General features: G+C 41.9%; 1 protein-coding gene and 1 pseudogene across 1 annotated transcript in view; both read left to right on the top strand.

The window, feature by feature from the left end:
• The window catches only part of LOC127173652 (NAD-dependent protein deacylase sirtuin-5, mitochondrial), an 86,577-nt gene that overhangs the window by 12,507 nt on the left and 56,309 nt on the right, over positions 1-17,761 (top strand). The window lies entirely within an intron of this gene.
• On the top strand, positions 6,086-15,410 carry LOC127173263 (tripartite motif-containing protein 16-like; annotated as a pseudogene).

Below are 17,761 nucleotides of genomic sequence, written 5' to 3'. Positions count from 1 at the left end.
AATAGTAAATCTCCTTTATTTGCCAAAAATAAAATATCATTTTCATTAGATCAATTTATTTAATATTTCATACCTTCATTTGATAACCAGAAAAATACACAACACTGAATTCCATAAGGCTATTGTAAAAATAAATAAAAGTTGTTTTTATGCATTCAAATAAACAGACATGCTAAAAACATATTTGGTAACAACAAAACGTAAGGTGAGAAAAAATAAAACATTTATTGGGGTCCTAAACATGTAATTTTTCTTAACTTTTAAATAAATTGACAGTAAATTGTATAAGATTCACGGTTTTAATTAATTACACATGATTAATTACATTTTGATTAATAAAATTAAATTTAACCATTAAAAAGAAGTCCAGAAAAATGAAAACAGAAAACGGAATTTAAAAAAAAAGAAAAAAAAAAGAAGAAGAAGAAAAAAAAAAGAAATTTGGGAAAAAATAGGGCCCTATTTTTGCATGCAGCTATATATTTGCTACAGTTATAAATACATCTTCAAATTTATTATTTTATTTGTCTAACATATTTTTATAAAGTTATAATTTTGTTATAATACTTATTATATATTTATTAAATACTTGCTATTTGCAGTGATTACTATTTACTGTTGTTCATAGTGTGACAAGGTCTTTAACCCCCAGTTTAATGCCCCCAGACCCCATCCAGGTTCAACCACCTGTGTCTAACAAAATCTTATGTGAGCATGATGTGAGCTCCCACCCAACACCACTAGCTCCTGATGTTTTGGCATCAGCCCCGGATGTTTTAAAATGCTAGAAACGCCCCTGGGAACTACTATATACATGTTCATATTTAATGTAAATAATGCAAAATGTATAATTAATTCTAAAGTGAAGATAATGGTAACCCACTAGTAATGACTCAAGTATTACCAAATACTTCAGAAGGAATTACTAATTATTTGAATCTGTATTCTAAAGTGAAGATCATGATAACTGCTTAGTAACTGCTTAGTAGAACTAAAGTCATTAAAAACTATTGAGGTTTTTGTAAGGTTCTGGATAGTCATACTTCTGATGGCTTTGGTAACACTTACTTACTAGTGGGTTACCGTGATCTTCACTTTAGAATATGGATCCAAATAATTAGCAATTCCTTCTGAAGTATGTAGTAACACTTGAGTCATTACTATCCAAAACCTTACATATGTCTCAATAGCTTACCATGATTTCAGTCATTACTAAGGAGTTATCATGATCTTTATTTTAAAATACAGATCTAAAAAAAAATAGTAATTCCTTCTGAAGTATTTGGTATTACCTGAGTCATTACTAGTGGGTTACCATGATCTTTACTTTAGAATTAATTATACATTTTGCATCATTCACATTAATTATGAACATGTATATAGTAGTTCTTAGTAGTTCTCTGGGAGATATGAAAAAATAGTAGTTACTGATTAGTTAATAGTGAACTACTACTTTCAACTGAGCACTATTACTTACTGATTTGTTGATCAGAGTTTCTTGTTAGTTAATAGTAGTTACTAGAATGTTAATAGTGCATTAGTCATTTATTCCTGTGCAGTTATTCATTAATGAAGGATCTGTATTCTAAAGTATTACCGAAAAGGCTAGAGGCTTTTTTTTTATGAAGTTGGACTTGAAAGCAGTTTCTGAAATGCTCACTGAAATGCTTACCACCAGACAGGGTTGGGGCCATTCATGAATTGAATTGAGAATGAATGGTAAATTCCAATTCACTTCCTGGAATGGAATTGGAATTGGAATTGCATGCAGCTGACAGGAAATGGAATTGGAATTGAATTGGAATGTCAGGAAACAGAATTGAAATCAAATAAATTCCACTAAATTCCACTTGAGATATTTAGGCCTGAGAGATGCAGTCTTAGCGATACCAAATTTCAGGAAATGATGATAATTCGATGCAATAAAAAGTGAATGAAATACATGAATGAACATGACTCATGTGGTAATCATATATTGAATGTATAGTACATACAGAAACTTATCCCCACTGTCATTCAATTATTAATTCATAATGTACAGTTCTCATTTTTATTTACTTGCATTTGATCAACTCTATTTCATACATTACTTGGTATTTGTAAAGCATCATAAATAAAGTTCAAATGTATGTCTCTAAATGCAATAAATGCTCAGAAACAGCAATAAACGGAATTCAGTTGGAATTTCCCTGAATTGAATTCCACTTCCTGTAATTCCAATTCAATTCCAACTCTGTTTCCTGTAATTGTTGTTGAATTCCAATTCCAATTCCATTTCCTTCTTTGAATTGGAATTGTTGAGTTCATTCCTGAATTGACCCCAACCCTGCCACCGGAGCTTTTGATGTTGTGCCAGACTTGCTCACTATACTTATGTTGAGTTTGCAAAACAGACTAAGAATCAGTTCGAGCAGTGGTGTACATCTCAGAAGGTTCTCAGTGAAACTATTCACTCATAAACCTGATCTTTAGACCAAGTCTGCAAAACACTCCAGTTACTGACGTAACATCGGTTCCTTGAGATAAGGGAACGAGTGTTGTGTTGATGAGACACCCCCTGTTTTTCCCTGTAACTGAAGCCTGATTTTTTAACGTTTGTGTAACTGCACAAACCAATGGCGCTTTAGTCCACCACAATGGGCAGAACCAACCTCTATATAAGTCGCTCAGAGCGCCATTCATCATAACTGAAGCGACAGCCATTGATTCACATGCTTTGCATTTTAATGAGTGCAATAATTATTGGACCCTTTCGCAAAACATGACTTAGTACTTGGTGGCAAAACCCTTGTTGGCAATCACAGAGGTCAGATGTTTCTTGTAGTTGGCCAAAAGCTTTGCACACATCTCAGGAGGGATTTTGTCCCACTCCTCTTTGCAGATCCTCTCTAAGTCATTAAGGTTTCGAGGCTGACGTTTGGCAACTCAAATCTTCAGCTCCCTTCACGGATTTTCTGTGGGGTTAAGGACTGGAGACTGGCTAGGCCACTCCAGGACCCTAATGTACTTCTTCTTGAGCCACTCCTTTGTTGCCTTGGCTATGTGTTTTGGGTCATTGTCATGCTGGAATACCCATCCACGACCTATTTTCAATGAGGGAAGGAGGCTCTCACCCAAGATTTGACAGTACATGGTCCCATCCATCGTCCCCTTGATGTGGTGCAGTTGTCCTGTCCCCTTTGCAGAAAAACACCCCGAAACCATAATGTTTCCACCTCCTTGTTTGACGAGGGGATGGGGTTCTTGGGGTCACAGGCAGCATTCCACCTCCTCCAAACACGCAGAGTTGAGTTGATGCCAAAGAGCTTGATTTTGGTCTCATCTGACCACAACACTTTCACCCAGTTCTCCTCTGAATCATTCAGATGTTGATTGGCAAACTTCAGACGTGCTTGTACATGTGCTTTCTTGAGCAGGGGGAGCTTGTGGGTGCTGCAGGATTTCAGTCCTTCACGGCGTAGTGTTACCAATTGTTTACTTGGTGACTATGGTCCCAGCTGCCTTGGTATCATAGACAAGATCCTCCCGTGTAGTTCTGGGATGATTCCTCACCATTCTCATGCTCATTGATACTCCACGAGGTGAGATCTTGCGTGGAGCCCCAGACTGAGGGAGACTGACAGTTATTTTGTGTTTCTTCCATTTGTGAATAATCGTACCAACTGTTGTCACCTTTTCACCAAGCTGCTTGGTGATGGTCTTGTAGCCCATTTCAGCCATGTGTAGGTCTACAATCTTGTCCCTGACATCCTTGGACAGCTCTTTGCTCTTGGCCATGGTGGAGAGTTTGGAATCTGATTGATTGATTGCTTCTGTGGACAGGTGTCTTTTATACAGGTATCAAGCTGAGATTAGGAGCACTCACTTTAAGAGCTCTTCGTGACCCAGTTTCTGTCTCTTGTTAATCATGTCATTTACTACAGGTGTGTCTTGTTAATTGTCCTCATTTCCCCATGCATTTAGGTCCCAGTCTGTGCTGTCTGAATTTGCTGGGTCTAAAACATCATGTTGTCAAAGCCGTTGTGTAGATTACCCCTTGTGTTAGTATTACATTAAAGACTGTTATTTTGATCCATGTCTCCACATCGTCCCTGTGACACAGTTGCTGACAGAAGACCCAACCTTCAAAAAAATGTAACCACATGTTTGATTTTCATGTTTAGTTCTGTGTTTTTGTTTTTCCCCAATGGATCCCATCTCTGCAAAATTCACCTCTCTAGCCCTGCTGATACCTGCCCCTCTTGGAGTATGCGTTGAGTTCAGCCGTTGTAATGGCGTTCAACGACACTGTACTGAACTCACTGTCCTGATTTGGGGCTAATTACCACCGCCCCGTTGACCTTATAGACACCATTGGACAGTACCAGAGGGAGGCAATTATCCCGTGTCTAGAGAGCATCATGAAGCCGCTGTGTGGAGCAAGAGCCTGAGCCCACTGATGATGGAGAGCACGAGTCCACTGCGACCGACGAGCCGTCGCCAAATGGGGAGACAAAGCTGAGGATCACCCCAGAGCCTGAGCATCACACAATGTCGGACAAGGTGCGAGAGCCTGCAACTGAGCCTTCACCGGTGGACTATGCAGGCGAGCACGAGAGCTAGGAGATAAGCCCCACCCACTGCATCACTGCTGAAGGTGTGTGTCCCCTGGACTCTGGGGGAGGCTCACAAATGCCCACCCACCCTTTTATCTGATTGGCTTGAGTAGACAGTTAGTGGAGTCAAGTCAAGTCACCTTTATTTCTATAGTGCTGTATACAATACAGATTGTGTCAAAGCAGCTTCATAGTGTTAAACAGGGAAATGTTTTAATGATGCAAACAAAATTTATTTCTGCTGTAAAACAGCTCTTAAAAGAAGACAACAGTAAACATATTTATGGAACTGTCAGCACGTCTTGATGCTTGCATAGATCCATACATGTACTGAAAGCAATATATAAATAAATTCTAGGTAAAGTATATTTGTGGATCTCATTCCATTCTATTGTGAAAAGCTTTACATTTACTTGTGGATCATAATCATATATTTTTTTTTTTTTTGCAATAAAGGAACAAACATAACCCCATACAGTAACTACACCCTCAATACCACGACTGAGGTGAGTCCCTTGAACAAGGCACCGAACCCCTAACTGCTCCCCGGGCACCGCAGCGATAGCAATATGGCTGCCCACTGCTCTGGGTCTGTGTTCACGGTGTGTGTGTGCGTGTTTGTTCACTACTCACTACTGTGTGTGTGCACTTGGATGGGTTAAATACAGAGCACAAATTCCAAGTATAGGTCACCATACTAGGCCACACGTCCTTTCCTTTCCTTTCCTTTCCTTTCCTTTCCTTTCCTTTTTTTCCTTTCGTTTTTTATTTATTAAGGTCAAGAAATATAGGTCAAATTACAAACATTATTGATAGTTGTGTGCATTTGTATTTATACATAAATGTGCTTATAGACTAAATACCATAAAGTAGATACCATAGAAACAGTATTGTTATTTTTCATCTTGGTAGTGAGGTGGCATGTGTGGTTTTAACTGTGGTAATCATAATCTAAATGAAAATACCATAGAAGACCAGTGGCTAATTTTAGTGGAAGAAACTTCTAACTCAGTAAGAACATAAAAAAAAATAGTTGTTAAAATTGTTAGATGCTACTGTTTGTGTTAATGAAAATACATTTGCTTAAGCATCCTAACTCAAGCTACTGTAACATGTGCATTTCCAAAAGGCAAACCATATATTAATATTAAATCAGGCCACTGGTCTCAGTTGTTAGTCTGGAGGCTCACTGTTCCCCCAGTTTTCCCCATTCCTAGTCCAAGAGAGTCAGTTTAGTTTGATCTCTAATTACACACACCTGAATCCACTAGTCAGGGCGTTACGTTAATAACAGCCAGATGTATTTTAATTAAACTCAAAGGAGTAGGAACGACATGCTTTGCTTTACAGACTCACAGACACACAACTTTTACACACATCATACAACAACACGGAACCAGGAAACTAGTTCAGCTCATCAGTTTAGGGAAAGAGAAACTGAAGTGTGGTTGAGCTGTTGTGTGTTTGTGTCTCTGTATTCATGCAGTAAAATGGCAGAAGCCAGAATTTTGGTGGATCAGGATGAGTTCTTGTGTCCAGTGTGTCTGGATCTCCTGAAGGATCCAGTGGTCATTCCCTGTGGACACAGTTACTGTAAGAGCTGTATTACAGGCTGCTGGGATCAGGAGGATCAGATGAGAGTCTACAGCTGCCCTCAGTGCAGACAGACCTTCAGTCCAAGACCTGCTTTAGCTAGAAACACCATCTTGGCTGAAATGGTGGAGAAACTGAAGAAGACCAAACTTCCTGCTGACTGTTACGCTGGAGCTGGAGATGTGCAGTGTGACGTCTGTACTGGAAGAAAATACAAAGCCGTCAAGTCCTGTCTGGTGTGTCTGAACTCTTACTGTCAGAATCACCTTGAACAACATGAGAGCTTCTTTAAAGGAAAGAGACACAAAGTGACTGATGCCACTGGACGACTGCAGGAGATGATCTGCCAGAAACACAAGAAGATCCTTGAGGTTTTCTGTCGCACTGATCAGAAATGTATATGTGTGCTGTGTACGATGGATGAACATAAAAACCACGACACTGTATCAGCTGCAGCACAGAGGACAGAGAAACAGGTATTTAAAACTTGACACTGATGAAATATTGCTGACACTCGTTTTATTTCGTTTTATTTTATTACACTTATTTCTTAGTACTCTGGTCATTTTTTTCTAAAGACTTCACACAGTGCTTCTAACCAGCTATCATCTTGGCACAGCAGTTAATTTTACATTCAAAAAGATTAAAACTAGTTTTAAAACTAGACTGTCCTCTATCTGTGTGCCGAATTTCACAACTTTTTACCATATGGTTCTATGGGCTGCCATAGAATGAAGCAGAAGAAGAAGAATCATCCAATAGGTGTCTACATACCTTCGGGGCTTGGCCCCTAAAGATCCACAGTTTAGCTCATGTAGACTGCTGTTGTGCTTTTCACACTTCACACGACAGCCATTAGTTATCAGTTCTACATTTACTGGATTCATCTGTTCACATGATGATTTAGTGTCAGTAGTTTTCTGTGACATTCACTATCATCTGTTTGTCCTGCAGAAGCAGCTGAAGGAGACGCAGAAGACGTTCCAGCAGAGAATCCAGCAGAGAGAGAAAGATCTTCAGCGGCTGAGAGAGGCTGTGGAGTCTCATAAGGTGAGTCTGGAGAAAAAGAGAAGTTTGTCTCAGTCTCAGTTCAGACTCTCTTGTCTCTTTCAGTCCCACTGAAGCCTGAATCACTGTGTGTCCTAACAGCGCTCTGCACAGACAGCAGTGGAGGACAGTGAGAGGATCTTTACTGAGCTCATCCGCTCCATTGAGAGAAGCCGCTCTGAGCTGATACGGCTGATCAGAGATCAGGAAAAGCGAGCGGTGAGTCAAGCTGAAGGACGACTGGAGCGACTGGAGCAGGAGATCAATGATCTGAGGAGGAGAGACGCTGAGCTGGAGCAGCTTTCACACACACAGGATCACATCCAGTTCCTGCAGGTAACACAGATTTAGAAGAACATCATCATAGTGGACTTGAGACACATTCTGGCAAGTATGTATAACTGCAGACCGGAGATCTCCGAAAGTGGGCAGAACCTCCAAAATGAGGCGGGGTCTTGTCGTGCAAAGACTTTCACCATTGGCTCTGGCTTCAGCCAATTGTTACTGACTTATATTTCAAAATATTTAGAATCAGTTGTGGGGCTGAGTTTGCGCTGAAGTGGATTGGGGGGAAAAAAATTGCGCATTTGTGTCATGAACCTGTCTGTCAATGGGAGGAAGCCACACTCTATTTTGTAGCTCCCACCCCTTTTTTGTGTTGTTTTAAAGTGATGGCAGTGGTTAAAAAACATAGAATTGAGTTAGACTCAATAGTTAGCACATTGTCACTCAATCACTATGTAATCAGTGAATTTTCTATTTATTTATTTTTACAATTTATACTAGTATTATCAGTGATTGCATTCACCAGAAACATTTAAGAAGTGCATATTCAGTAAAATAATATACTTATTAAATCTATTCTAGGTTATTGGTGAAAATAGGGTATTATGGAGAAAAATAGCAAACTGTTATGGAGCGACTGAGATGAGAGGCATGCGGATCCATCTGTCAAGGGTTAGACAATGGCAAACAGGTATATTGAAGGCAAGGGGGGGCAAACGGGTAATCAACCATACAGGGAATTGACTAAATTCCAAGAGAGAGAGAGAACAGACAAGGTAGACAGGCTGGGATCAAGACATGGCTGAAAGCAGGCAATGAACAAGACTAGACTAGACTTGAGAACTAGGACCGGGAACTGGCTCCGTAATGTAGCTATCACTTACACAGTGATAAACATTTAAAGCTCTAGTCTAGCAATAGATGATATCCTGTATTTTTCTGTTCGGCACTTGGGAATTGTCCGTTTATCCGAGTTCCTCATTTGGTGTCTGGTCAACTGCTCCCTGAGGGCTCCCTCTGCTGCAAGTGTGAGAAGATGTCAAAATATCTTTGATACTTTTGTCCCAATATAATTTTACAGACCTGTTTCTGCACACTTTCCAGCCTTTTAATTTGATCAGTTGTCAATGAACTGTGCCAAACTGGAACTGCATACTCTAAAACACGGTGCACATACCCTGTATAGATGATAACCAATTCTTGATCTCAAACACCCAAAACTGGCTAGGAAACACAGAGGGAGGGGAGAGGTGGGTGGGAACTGAACCAGGCAGACAGTTCATGGCTGACCAGGGAGGTGCTGGTCTAGGGAGACCAAATTTAGGAGACACAGAGGGTGGGAATGGAGGGAAGGGAACTTGACTGGGTGTTCCCATAGGAGCAGGGAATGGCCTCACTGGTCTGGACTTCCAACTGGGCTTAGTGACAGGTACAGAATCAGGGGAACTGACAAGAAGAGTCTTGGGAACAGGTTGGGAGACAGGTTCTGGGGTGTCCTTAAGGGTAGACGGATCAGGCTTTGACATAGACTTAGAAACTTCTTCAGGGACCAAAGCCAACATTAGGCTGGGCACTGGAGCCAGGGAGAGCGGGGTGCTCGGAGATGGCCTCCGTGGCCATAACAGGCTGGATTAGAGCCTCTGGAATGGCCTCCATGGCCAAGACGCCTAGAACAGGCTGCTCAGGAGCAGCCTCTGGGGACACAACAGCAACAGCAGGAGTCTCAGACATGGCCTCTGTGACCATAACGGGCTGTAAGGGAGATGCTTGACTGACCTTTGTGGCCAAAACAGTGAGAGTGGGCTGTTCAGGAACGTCCTCTATGTGACATGGATGTGACATGACTGGCAGGAACACAATCTTTGGACAAGACCGGATTCATTAGCATGGCTTCAGTAGACAAAACAGGAATGGTTTTAGACTGCACAGTACAGGCCGTCTTCCTACACTTCTGATGGATTGAAGCTGCACATCTTACCGCCTCTATAGTATCTGTAGCTAGCTCAGCCAACACAGGCGGGGAGGCAACAGCTTTGGTTGTCTCAGCAGAGATAGGAATTGATCCGGACTATCTTGACAAGTAGGCAACAGACCTTATAGACTGAGGGACGACATTAGACTTGACTGATTCTTGAATGACCAGAGTGCATTTGAAGACAGAAGGAACTTGGTGATGACTGTGGTAGGCACAACTTGCTCTTGGATAACAGTATTGGAGGTGACCAATTCAGGGATGACAGAGATGGACTCTGGCTTAGAATTGACAGGAACTGATCTGATAGCTGCCAACCTGGCTATCTTGGAAGTGACTTGAGCAGGGTTGACTGGCTCTGAAACATCCTCTTCTGAAGCTGGCTTGAGAATGGCCTCCTTGGCCGTAACAGGCCTTGACAGACAAGAGGCCTCGGATAACATGACAGGATGGGCAGAAACCATCTCCGAGGGCATCACATGACTTCTGGTTCTGGAAATGTCGCTGGACCAGGGACCAGAGTTGGGTCGTCCAGGATCTCTGGGCTTGGAGCTCTCAGATCTGGATCCTCTCGAATCTCTAGACTTGGGACCTGAGCCTGTTCTGGATGGGCCTTTTCCTCTGCTTTCGACAGGTTGATGTTGTGAGCTTGTCCCCCTCTGTAGTATCTGCAGCTAACTCAGCCAACTCAGGGGGAAAAACAGTGATCTCTGTCGCCTCAGCAGTGATTGAAACAGACCCAGCAGACTTCAACTTGGCTGGAACAAGCTTACTTGACTGAGGGATAACATTTGACTTGTCTGGCTCAGACATAGGGTTATTCATGGCTGACACAGTAAAAACAGAGGTTAATTAAACAGACTCAGAAGGGACTGGAGCATACTTGATAGGGTGGGACTTGACGGAGATTGAATTGTCGGTGAACACAGTCCAAACAATGGGCAGGGAGAGACTCGTAGACAGGCAGGTGAATGGGCACAGAGTCCAGTTCAGAAAAGCAGACCACCAGAGAGGAGAGTAGGCAGCGAAGCTGGAGGCTGGTAGTAGCAACAGTGACCTGACAGGAACCTGAGGCGCAGCCCCTCCACACTCGTGATCCCACAGGCTCTGCAGACGTCTAGCTGTGAGGCAGATAGAGAAAGGTGTAGTGGACAGGTTTGCTACATTTTGATTGGATCTTGGTGAACTAACATAAACAGACTGTCCAACGGCATCGGATAAAGATGCCAGGACAACAGCCAGACACCTCTTAGAGCACAGGAAGACCACCTTTGGTGCAAAGCTCGGGAAGGACAGAACTTCCTATTGGTCAAAATGCAGTTTGTGCCCTTCACCCACCTTGAGACTGTTCCTAAGGGTTTGGCCTGTGACCGACCATAAAAATTCCTTAGGACCTCCAGATGCAGCAGCAGTTGGTGAAACTAAGAGAGATCATGGAGATCCATCCAAATCCATTCATAACTGTTTTCAAACCTTAAAACTGATGCACACTACAACACACACATCTTATACTTATTCAGAGAAATAAGTATTCCTTGTGACAGCAATGTGTAGTGCAACACCTTACACAAACTTAGCTGTTAATGTACAAATGAATGCATGCATGACAGTTCAATCTTCTCCCATCATGTTTGGACTTAATGTGTTCGTAACATTGCCAAATGCATTCTGGTTATGGTTTTTAAAATGCACCGGTAAAACTTTAGTGACACTTTTCTAACTTTGTGTTTGGACTATGCAAATAAATTCCACAGGAGGAAAGAAGGGTGGGCCACCACGTGCCCCCCCCACTCTGATGGAACCAGCCAATCACAGCATGGAAATGGAGAAGCGCCAAATTGCAATCTCCTCCTCATCGGAAAGGGATAAAGGTAACCTTCCAAAAGACACTCCTAGTTCTGAGTCTGCTACCCGCGAGGAAAGGGACTATAGCAGGATACACAGTTCTGAGTCTCCGGCATGTCTAAGAGGCACAAACAGAGCACCAAAGTTCTGAGTCTCCCGTTCAGAGAGACAGTAACAGATACACAGTTCTGAGTCTGAGTCTTGTAAAAGAAAGGACACTAACAGAACAACCTTCGTTCTGAGTCTCGGTTCTGTAAGGGATCAGACAGAAACAGATCAACCCCCATTCTGAGTCTCCGGCCTGCATAGGTGAGACAACAACAGATACCAAGTCCAAGTCTCCAGCTTTTGAGGCAGCAACAGATACGACCACATTCTGAGCCTCTAGCCTGCGAGGAAAGAGATAATCTACGTTCAGCGAAACAACAATTGATGCAGCATCCTGAGTCTCCATCCTAGAGAGAAAAAGCGTATTGACCAAGTTCTGAGTCTCTAGCCCAGAGAGGCAGAAGACACACAGACATTTGCAACAAGGTTAAGCTCCGGCGAGCAAACCTTCACTTCAGGTACTTTTGCTTGCGTGTTCCAAGATAAGGACCTTCAGCACCTACTCCAGGGCCACATCTGCGTGTTCCAGATCTTAGGACCCTTGGTGCTCCAGGAGATCAGCATCCTACAGCGCTTCACCTTCAAGGCTGTTGAAACGGATTCCTGCTCCTTTCCCCACTGTACTGCCACCAGCGCAACCAGTGGAAGAAGTCGCCGCCACCAGACTGCTCACTCAACCACAGCGAACGTAAATATCACTTCCAAACCTCTTCCAGAGACCTTGGCATTGTTGTATATTATCAGTATATGATTTTCTAAGTTACATTAGGTATTATATAGCTGATTGCAGTTGATAACAAATTACATGTATTTGTTTGATGCATAGTAAGGTTATTCACCTTATTTGTTTCAGAGTAGCAACAGTTTATCTTTCCAGATAACATAGCTCTGACATAGCAACATCCAACATAATCACTTGCTTTTTATGCATTGTATGCACTTTATTCCTTCTTCATTCATGGTATTCATTTAGTAGTTGTTGATTACTCTTGTCTATCTTGTTAATAAAATTTATTTTATTACAACTTGTGTCTTCCTTGTGTTGATAATACAGAAGAGGTTCTACAAGTTAGAGATCCCACCAATCTTTCTTATGTGATGTACTCATAACCACACATTAATTGACACATGATCCAAGAATCATAACGTCAGCTGTGACATGAGTACCCATCACTACCGTATTTCACCTCCCTAGGTTGGCGAAAGCTAAATTCACTGCCTTAATTGGCATCCCTAGGTTGGCGAAAGCGAAATTTATTACAAAGGAGACCAGGAGCTTGGCCTGCAGGACAGGACCAGACAAGACAAGACTAAAGACTGACAAGAAACAGAATTAAGTGAACAACTTGGCAGGGAATAATCAGTATCACAAACGGTAAGACGAGATAGCAATTATAGATTAAGAACAATAAACAGCAAGGTTTAACAATGAACTGGCAAAACAAGAGGGAAAGGGAGAACAATATAAAGGAGCGGAGAACACAAGGAACAGGTGAAAATACTCAGACAAACGAGAAAGGAACGCAAGGACCAGGTGACAACACTCAGACAAATGAGGACTAAACAAGGGGGCGCGTGGTGACAGGAAACAAGGAGGCAGGACAAGAGGAGCACATGGCAACAACAAAGACAGGTCCATGTGCTCAGACACAACACAAACATAGAAACATGAAACAAAGACAACACAGACAAGACTGTGAGGGGAGAGCCCTGACAAACACCAAATTTCTTTAGCCAGCAGAGAGCAAAAAGCTATCTCTTGGGATGGTGACCCCTAAAACCTTCACAGATTTTCAAGTTGTTCTGGTCTATAGAAAGTGATGGCCAAGATGGTATCTGTTTCACATGGGTAACATGTAAGACCTTGCAAATAATCTTGCTTAGCTGTGTGAGAAAGTGTCTCTGTCGCATTTCAGAAACAACAAGTTGAAAAGACAATGGACATGTAGGTTGTCAATAAATGATTGGTACTGACTGAGATTACTTGAAAATATTAAATATTATCCTGTCTCTCTCAAATGGGTCTCATGTTAGTAGTTTTCTCAACAAACAGGGTAATTGATCAAACAGGAAAACAAGAACCGGGGGACAACTAACTGAGACAGAGCTCATGGAGGTGGAGACCCAGGCAGAGTCGAGGAGACAGAGGCCCAGGGTTACACTGGAGGTCTGGAGCCACAGGCTCACGGGAACCGAGGTGGAGGCTGGGGCTTAGCAGGCTGGGGCTTAGCAGGCTGGGCCAGAGCCGGTGGAACTGAGGACCAATGTGGTGTAATGGCTGAACCAGTCAGACACTTTATAATTTGTTTTAAATAATCCACAACATTCCTCACTCAACAAGCAATCCACCCACTGAACTACAGACAGCTTTTAAAGGCAGAGCAGACCTAAAGAATTTAGAGATTCCCTTTGAAATAGCCACATAATGGCCATTAAAAGGACTCTCCATTATATTTATGACAAATCATTCTATAAATAAACACATATCCACAAGACAAGTGTTATTACTGTTTTGTATATTGTGTTTTGTATGGTATACTGTTTTTTCCAATACTTTATAATCAGTTTTTTAGCTTGTGTAAGCTTATTGGCTTTAAATTTCATATCGAACTGATCTTTCATTAATTTCTTGAATGATGGGCTATACCACATCTTTATAACTTCCACAAGACTTGATTAAATCACTAATGTGATTTCATGAACATGAGAAGAATGTAAGTAGATAATGCTGTGAAAGTGCTGGATTGAGTTACTAAAGATCAGTCAAGTCAAATCTGATGTTGGTGCAGGTTATTGGGTGAAGTGTGGAGCTGATGAGTTTTGATTTCTGTTTTCTGTAGAGTTTCCAGTCTCTCTCAGCACCTCATGAATCTACAGACATAAATGACAATCCATTCAGTTCTCTTGTCCCTTTTGATGGACTGAGAGAATCTGTTCATCAGCTGAGAGACAAACTGAAGGATTTCTGCAAAGAGGAGCTCAAGAAGATCTCAGACAGAGGTAAAGTCCTGGAGATTCATCTGCTCTCAGAAACGAGTCCATCATCGTCTCATATCATGGAGAACATCATATTAGAAATGTGTTAGGAATGGATGCAGGATCATGAGAATCACACTGTTCATGTCTGTTGATTTCCACAGTCACATTCACCAACATTGTTCCCAGGACCAGGAACGACTTCCTACAATGTAAGTCAGTAAGAAAACAAGCAGAAAAACTCACTGAGCGTGTTCATGTTCTTCCTGTAGAAGGTGAAAGATGAGGTTTATAACTGATCATGTAAATGAGTGTTTGCACAAAATATCATCTGTACTGAGACACTGATTATACTGTACATTGAACATCAAGAGCTCGGCTACAGTACATGAAAAGACCAAACGGATTCATAATTCCTGACTCTGATGTGTTTTATCTCTGTCAGATTCTCATCAGCTCACTCTGGATCCGAACACAGTGAATAAATGGCTCCGTCTGTCTGAAGGGAACAGAGCAATTATTAACACTGGCACAAATCAGTCGCATCCTGATCATTTAGAAAGATTTGATCAGTGGTCTCAAGTGTTGTGTAGGGAGTGTGTGTGGGGACGCTGTTACTGGGAGCTGGAGTGGAGTGGGAATCACGGTGTGTCTATATCAGTATCATATAAGAGCATCAGCAGGAAGGGAGGTGATGAGTGTTGGTTTGGATATAATGATCAGTCCTGGAGTTTGTTTTGCTCTCCTTCCAGATACTCATTCAGACACAATAACATACAGACTGATCTCCCTGTAAAGTCCATCAGCAGTAGAATAGGAGTGTTTGTGGATCACAGTGCAGGAACTCTGTCCTTCTACAGCGTCTACAGAAACACAGTGAGCCTCATCCACACAGTCCAGACCACATTCACTCAGCCGCTCTATGCTGGGTTTTGGGTAGACTATAAGTCATCAGTGCAACTGTGTTGATGAATCAAAATAGATTATAGGAAGATTCTACCCATAATTCTTTGAGCAGCATGATAAATAAACAACGAGATGTAATAGAGCAGGGGTGCCCAACCCTGTTCCCAGAGATCTACCTTCCTGCAGAGTTTAATTCCAACCCTGATCAAACACTCCTGTCTGTAATTATCAAGTGCCCCTTCAGATCCTAATTAGTTGGTTCAGCTATGTTTGATCAGGGTTGGAGCTGAACTCTGCAGGAGGGTAAATATCCAGGGACAGGGTTGAGCACCCCTGTAATAGAGTCTCTTCTTTTCTCTCCAAGATATTATATGAAGCAGCATTTGTCACAGTTGATCATTGTATTCTGATTAATGGACTGGAAAAACTTTTTGGTTCCTCTGGTAATGTTTTAAATTGGTTTTAGTGAATATAGGTGACTGTACATGTGACTGTGTAAGGTTTAGTTTTTCGTTATATATGTTTCTTTTGCGTAGCATAATTCAGAAATATGACATGAATTACCATCTTTATGCTGATGACATACAATTATATACCTCAGGGTGTCCAGGGACACTGTTGTAAAAGAGAGATTGTCCAACTGTCTGTCCAGCATTGTACAGTGGATAAATGCTTTTTATTTTTAAAAAATCGAACAAAGATAAAACCGAAATTCTTATTGTGGGTAAAAAACCTGAGCAGGAGAGGATCGAAGCTGAATTGGATTCCTTAGCATTACAATTTAAGGAAGAGGTAAAGAACCTGGGTGTCATTTTGGATTGTGATCTGAGCTTTAAGTCTCATATTAACTAAGGTATCACTTGAGAAATATTTCCAGACTTCATCCTTTTTTTATCTTTTAAAGGTGTCATTGAATGCCCATTTTCCAAAAGTTGATATGATTCTTTAGGGTCTTAATGAAAAGTCTATAACATGCTTTGGTTAAAATTTCTCAGTGGTAGTGTAGAAAATACCCTTTTAACATTGTCAGCTCTGTTCACACAGCAACCCATTTTGTTGCAGGCCTCTTTAAATGCTAATGAGCTCTGCTCACCCCGCCCATCTCTTTTGTGGGGTGATGACCGTACTTATGAGACAGTTGTTTACTTTAGCCGCATTTACTTTAGCCGCACGGTCGTGTCAGTCAACTTTCACAGAACATTCTGGATGCTTTCAGGTTGTTTAGGGGACCATATTTAATTTGGAAATTTGATGTTCTCAAAACGTTCTCAGAACGTCCACGCTGGTGTCAAGGACGTCACCTAATAACGGTCCAAGACAGTCATGATGTGGAGTTCTTTAAAGTGTTAGGTGACATTATTTGGAGGACCTTCACAGAAAATTAAGGATGTTCTGGGAATGTTAATGTTACGGAGCGAACGAGAGGAAAAGCAAGTTTTTATTTACAGACAAAGACATAGTCATACGCAGGCAGGGGTCAAACACAGATACAAACAGGGCAAGATGAAAGTGTAATCCAGGGACAGGCAGGGGTCGATCAACGGTGAATGTACTCCAAGGGGCGAGCCAAATGGGTAATCCAAACAGACAGTCATTAGTTCAAATGAGGGGCAAACAGAGCCCGAAACGACAAGACAAAAGGTTAAAGGCTGCAGGCAGACAAAACGAGATAACCAGGCTAGGATCAATGCATGGATGACTAGGCTAGAAACAAGACAAAACTAGACTCAGGAAAGGAAGTGGCTCTGTAAAGTTGCTAACACTAGGAGAGTGCTAAATGCAAGACAATACTCAGCCACAGAATGATGGTGACGGCCTTGTATTTATAAAGTGTGTGACAGTCTGTTTAGTGTGAGTGTTAATATGATGGCAAGGCAACCTCTGGTGGTGGGCAGACCGGACAGGACTTGTGACAGTTCAAATCAAAATCAAATCACCTTTATTTATATACTGCCTTTAACAATACAGAATTGTGACAAGGCGGCTGTGCAGTAATAAATAGGAAAAAGTACATCAACAATGCAAAGGGCAAAAGTAAACACTCAATTTTCAGGTAAAGGTAGTTAATCAAATACAACAAAATAAAATACAATATTGTGTGAAGATAAAATGAAGATGAAGTGTCCCCAACTAAGCAAGCCAGAGGCGACAGCGGCAAGGAACCAAAACTCCATCGGTGACAAATGGAGAAAAAAACCTTGGGAGAAACCAGTCGGGGGGCCAGTTCTCCTCTGGCCAGACACAGAGGACTCACCAGGTACCGTGGTCCTGTGCTGACAGCTGTCTAGGTGACGAGGTCTTCACTGGGGATCCGTCTCTGGGGCTCATCTAGTCGATGTGGTCTCTGCTGACATTCAGTGCTGTAGAGGTCGTCTCTAGGTGCTGATCCACCATCTGGGCTGGGTACGGACTGGATTCGGAGGACTGCAATGAC

The sequence above is a fragment of the Labeo rohita genome, chromosome 2, assembly GCF_022985175.1.
Source record: "Labeo rohita strain BAU-BD-2019 chromosome 2, IGBB_LRoh.1.0, whole genome shotgun sequence".
Lineage (NCBI taxonomy): Eukaryota > Metazoa > Chordata > Actinopteri > Cypriniformes > Cyprinidae > Labeo > Labeo rohita.
This window is presented reverse-complemented; position numbering and strand designations above follow the sequence as displayed.